This window comes from Benincasa hispida, chromosome 12, assembly GCF_027475165.1.
Source record: "Benincasa hispida cultivar pf3 chromosome 12, pf3_genome.v1.1, whole genome shotgun sequence".
Lineage (NCBI taxonomy): Eukaryota > Viridiplantae > Streptophyta > Magnoliopsida > Cucurbitales > Cucurbitaceae > Benincasa > Benincasa hispida.
The window spans coordinates 68,506,368-68,512,571 of NC_143489.1; positions in this window are offsets into that span (position 1 = coordinate 68,506,368).

A 6,204-nucleotide genomic window follows, 5' to 3' on the forward strand; every position below is an offset into this window, starting at 1 on the left:
TTTTATGGTATTTAATATAAATCATATTTATATTAAATCTAATAACTATGAATCATATTCATAGAAAATATATTTGAATTATATTCAAAAGTTAGTTTCTCTAGTTAAACAATAATGTATCAAATAGAGAGATTGGGGAGTGGAGTAGAGAGATTGTTCCCTTAAGAGCTGTTTCCGGGGCTTGAACATAGTGGCCACAACTTCTCTTTGGAAAAGAGGACTCAATCATAGTAGGACTATGACTTATATTTATTAGAGGGAACAGTGATACTTAAAGAGTTAGATGTAACTACAGAGGCATAACAGTTATTGGCTGAGCTGTACTTACGAGCGATCTGTGAAGGGTTGTCGCACTGCTGATTGGTTAAGATGAACACATAATATATATGTGGTAAGGAGAGTTCAACCGTCAGTCTTTAGTGGAGTGTCTGACAGTTAACAGATGGTGGACCCTGTAATTAAAGAGTTTAGTCAGTTATTCACGTACTGTTGGAGCTTCGAGCTACAGATCCATAAGGTTCTCTTGGTAGCTCAATGGATTCAGTTGAGGATCAGTTATTGGTGTTGTTTTGAAATGTTCAAATTGACAAGGGGTATTGGATTATATGTGATATGATCGGTATGATGTATGAGATACATCTAGTGGAGGATTAATGTAAATGAGATTTACATTAAGTACCATGGAATAGAAAAAGAACTATGGTTTATATGTTTCATGAGATGAAATATTAAAACTATAGGTTATAAATACAATATGATAGGTTGGTTATCATTTATATTTATAATAATATTAATTATTGGATAATTTAATATTTTTCTCTAATAACCAATTGAGTGGGAGGTTATTGGTGGTTCATGGTAACCGTGAGATAAAAGAAAATTGTTTTCCTAATTTTAGTAAGTTTTTTGTCAAAATTGATTTTTGAGATTTCTCTCTTAGAAAAAGAATCTCATAGAAGTTGTCAAGTAAACACGGATTTACTAAGCGGCAGCTTGACTAAGGTAAACGATCCTATAGTGTTTTGTAAGCGACAGACACGGAACTAAGCGATGAGCTAAATGATCGCTTAGCTTTTGCTAGACGATCACTTAGCTTTTTGCTAAACGATTGGGCATTGACCTATACGATAGGTTCAGTCATCTCCCACTTGCTCAATTGTTTACACGATTGGTGTTTCCTCCATTCTTCCGCCTTAAACCAAGTTCACACGGAGCCCACCCTCTAGATTCTCACACCGAGAATACCAAGGTAGCCTTCTTGGTGGTGTCATACTCAACTCGACGCCGTCGAGGTTCTGTGGAGGCCGTTTATGCTGTTGCTGTGTAGCGGTCGTGTTGTTCCAGCATTTGAGGTTGCTGTGTTTGAGCGTTCGTGAGCAAGGAATGTGGAGACGAGTCGACAAATGTTCGTAGCATTTCTCCTTGTTCATTTGTATTTTCATACTGTAATTTATGCACTGAATGCATAACCATTTATTTCTGTGTACGATTGTAATTTGTAATGTTCATACATGATTGTAATTTGGAATGATCTTTCCGCTACTCATAGAAATCCTTGTGATCGATTTCCTTAACTATGGTCATCCTAATGAAATGAAAGTCTCAATTATGAACGACGTTATATAATGACTAAACATTTCGTGGTCTGGTCTTATACAAACTCCTTTGTATAGAGTATCCCCACTTTCATGTTAATATATGAATGATTAGAATCAGATCATTTGTAGCACTTTACAAAATTTGAAACACCTACAAAGCGGGCCATACTTGTAGTGTCACCAGGATAAGGTATCCAGCCTTATCCATATACTACAGACCATTTAGGTTATCACTTAAACACGATCCACTTGTATATCTCCACATACATGTTTAAGTTACAACCATAACCATAGATCTTAGTTTATTAGTTTGTGGTTAATGCAACTAAAATATCATATATTTCATAGACAGAAGTGAATAAAATATCATATATTACTAATCACAGAAATATTTGTCCATACAAGTGTTTACAAACTACAGGACCCTACGTGATTTAGGGCATTAATCCCAACATAATAAGCATCACATTAAATAGAAAGAACTGAAACTCTCCACTTTGGTTAACTACAGAAGAGGCATAAAAGAAAACAAAGTTCATTCTCGGTTTATTTCATGAGAAAAAGTTCATACAATGGATAATGTTGAACAATTTCTTGAATTTTCACGTTGCATTTTACAATTTCTCAACAAACAAACAAGATAGATTAAACATTGCAGATGAATTTAATCAACTGTGATAATCTAAGATCAGGGAGAAAGAAGAAATGGATTTGAAGCTAGAGTTAGAAAAAAAGCCAAAAAACTCACCTGAAAGCTATCGAAGAAGCGATGGAGAAGTAATTTTGTTTGCCACCGTAACAGGTAGAAATTGAGTTTCAGATAGGGAAATGGCCTCATTGTTCTGTTGAACAAAGTGTATGCGAATGGGCTAGGGTTTCTAACTAGCGGCATAATGCTAATGGTTGGATGCGCGTGGTTAGGCGGCCCACCTGCACGTGGGTGAGCAGTGAAATCGACAAAACCCAACTAGCGCTGGGATCTACTTGCTCTGCGACTGATGAAACTTAGTGATGCTGCTAATTGGAGTGTCAAACAAAAGGGCAGACAAACGGGGACCTCGTGTGTGGCTCCAAACACTTCACCGTTGTTGCTGCCGAACGTCGCAACTATTCCTCATGCTCATTAGAAGTTGCATAAAGAAGGTGGGAGAGAGAAGCATGAAAGAGAGGAGACGTGAAGGAGAGGGAGGAAGAGATAATAGAAGGTTTAGGGTTTTTTCACTTTTTTCCCTTTACTCTTTTTTTTAGAATAGGTGATATTATTATACAACAATAAGGAGGATCCCATAGCCCGGGATTAAGGCATCAAAGCAACAAAGCACAAGCAAAGACAGGATAACAAAACCAAAAAAAAGCCAACAGGATAAGACCAGAACAAAACCAACACATAGACGCAAACTCGCAAACTACCAGGAAGAAAGGCAAAGAAAAGAACCCAAAACCCCACAAACTAAGGGCTACAGCAAAACAGAGAACAACATGAAGTTTAAAAGGAAAAAACATCCGTACACACACTAGATAAGACCAAGAAGGTCAACCCGACAGGAAGTAGCATGAGCATGAACCGTAGAAACCATAAGGTGAACCAGAATAGACACCGACCTTGGTTGACCTCCATGTAGCCGTCGATTACGCTCCTGCCAGATGTAGTATATGGACACACACCAGAAAACATGGAACAACATACTACACACCCCTTTACCCGACCCCACTCGGCACAGTCAACTCAACTCAACATCCCAACCAACCACCCGATGCGTTGAACCCAACTGACGCAACACACTAGACCACACCTCTCTCCCAAACCCACATTAAAAAACTAAATGATCCCGCGACTCCACACCTCCCCTACATAGAAGACACCCCCTTCTGACAACACACCCTAACTCCTCAACCAATCCCGCGTACCCAACCTATCCTTCACTGCTAACCATGCACAGAAAGAGTGACGTGGAATACCACTCCTCGCCCACAAAATACCAGCCCAAGACACCCTAGGACGATGAGGACGTATACTCTCCCAAGCACTAGCGATAGAAAATCGACCACTAGCATCCGACATCCAAACCCAATAATCCTCTCCCCTCACCCTAGGCCCCACTGCCTAGATAAGACCCCAGGTCTCAAGCAGCTCCCAAGACACTGTAGACCACCTCTAACCTCCCTCACTATCCAAGAACTCCGAAAATCGCGCTTCCAAACTACTCATTGCATCATGAACCACCGTAGACCCATATGAATCCAAAATTGCGCCCCCCCTCGGCAGCCAAGGATCCCACCAAACAAAACAAGACCATCCATCACCAATCATCAAACGAACCAAATGCTTGAATCTATCTCTACTTTTCAAGAGCCCTCAAGCACCAAGACCTCCCAACAACCCACAACGACCCCACGCAAAACATACGCTTCCACACATGCCACCCATAGTGACTCCGATTTAATTAAGAGAAGCCAGAGCAACTTCATAATAGCAGCCTGGTTCCAAGAGGCCACATGCTTCACACCCAACCCCCTCTCTCCTAACGGCAAGCACACTTCATCCCATGCCATCTGTGCACCACTCCGACTCACCACACTACCCTTCCATAAACAGCTACGTAACAGACGATCAACCTCATGAGTTACACAAGCAGAAAACAAGAATATGTTACACCAAAAACCCTGAAAGGACTGTAAAACAGACCTAACAAGGTACAACCTCCCAACAAAGGAGAGGGACCTCGCTGCCCAGCTTCTAATGCGAGCTGTAATCCTCTATATCAAAGGCGCACAATCCACAACCCTCAACCAACCTACCAATAAAGTAAACCCAGATACCTAACAGGTAACAAACCAAGAGAGACACCCATATACGCAGCTAGTTCCTCCGCCTCCCTAAATTCCACACCCGTAATAAACATGGAACTCTTCCCAACATTTGCAACCCAGACAGCTCTGCAAACTCTATCAATACTTGCCTCACAAACTCCAAAGAATCTCTCTCAGCTGCACAGAAAATCATCAAATCGTCTACAAAAACCAAATGAGTTAGGCCCAAGTGCTCACACCGATCATGGAACCTAAACCACACAAGAGGTTAATTCAACAACCTAGACAAGACCTCCATCACCATCACAAACAAAAAAGAAGACAATGAATCCCCCTGTCTCAACCCCTTCCTACCAGGAAATACCCTTCAAGGAAACCATTAAACATCATAGAGAACTTAGGCGAAGTAACACAAGCCCTCACCCAACTAACAAACTGAAGGGGCGTACTTATAGCCAACAACACCCCAAACGAAAAATCCCAATTCACCGAATCGTAAGTCTTCTGAAGGTCTACCTTAACACACAACGTGGCTTCCCTCTGCCCTCTTTATAGCTCCCCACGAGCTCCTGACACAATAAAATGTTATTGAAAATCGACCTACCTGGAAAAAACGTAGACTGATTACCACTGATGAAATCAGGCAACCACAACTGCAATCTCTCAACTAAGATCCTCGAGATACATTTATACACAACATTGCAACATAAAATAGGACGAAAATCCTCCATATGTTCAGCTCCCCGCCTCTTAGGGATGAGAGTAATAGCAGTAGAATTAACTCCACCAGGCATGTAACATGTCTAAAAAAAATTCAACACAGCATCACAGAAATCATCCCCAATCACACTCCAAGAAGCTCTGTAAAAATCTACCGAAAACCCATCAAACCCAAGAGCCTTCCTAGACTTCATCGAGAATAAAGCCTTCTGAATCTCCTCCCGACTCACTGGCTGACTAAACGCCTCCACCCCCTCCTCGGGCCAACTGAATTGCACAATATCCCCAATTCGGGCAGTAAGATCTCTATACCTCACATGCTGAGCCCTTAAACAACCCTGAAAGAATCCTACTGCCACCCTGTCATACACCGTCTGGCGAGTTCCCCCAGCATCCACGACCGTAAATAAACCACTGCAACTACGACGAGAACGAACACAACGATGAAAAAAAGCTGTGTTCATATTACCTAACTCCAGCCACCTGACCTTGGCCTTCTGCCGAAACGACGCCTCTTTCAATCTCGTCACTGACCAAAACACCTCAGTGGCCCGAGCTGCCTCTGACACATTGACTTTGAATCAAGATTCCTTCCTATCGTAGCCTGAGCAACCTCCATAACCTGCCTAGCCGCCCGTACCTCAACTAACACCTACCAAATAATGCATAAAAAACACGCTTCACTGCCTTTAAATTTCACATAAAACTAACCATAGGAGACACATCCTCAGACCTTCTCCACACTGACCTGATAGTATCAAGAAAACCCTCTGCCCCTGCCCAATGAGAAAAATAACAAAACGTAGGAGGCAGTCTACTCCTCGTCTCCCCCGTAGAAACCAGAAGAGGGCTATGATCAGAAATCTCTCACTGACCAACCCTAACTTCGAATACGGAAAAGCTACCTTCCACGCCTCATTGGACAAGTATCGATCCAAGCGGCGCAAGATACCATTCCCCTATAGTTTACTAGTCCAGGTAAACCAGTTACCTGTCACACCCAACTCAACTAGATTCGCCTCCAATAACACCTCATCAAACTTCTCCATCTCTCTCAAGCTAGGGCAACCACCAA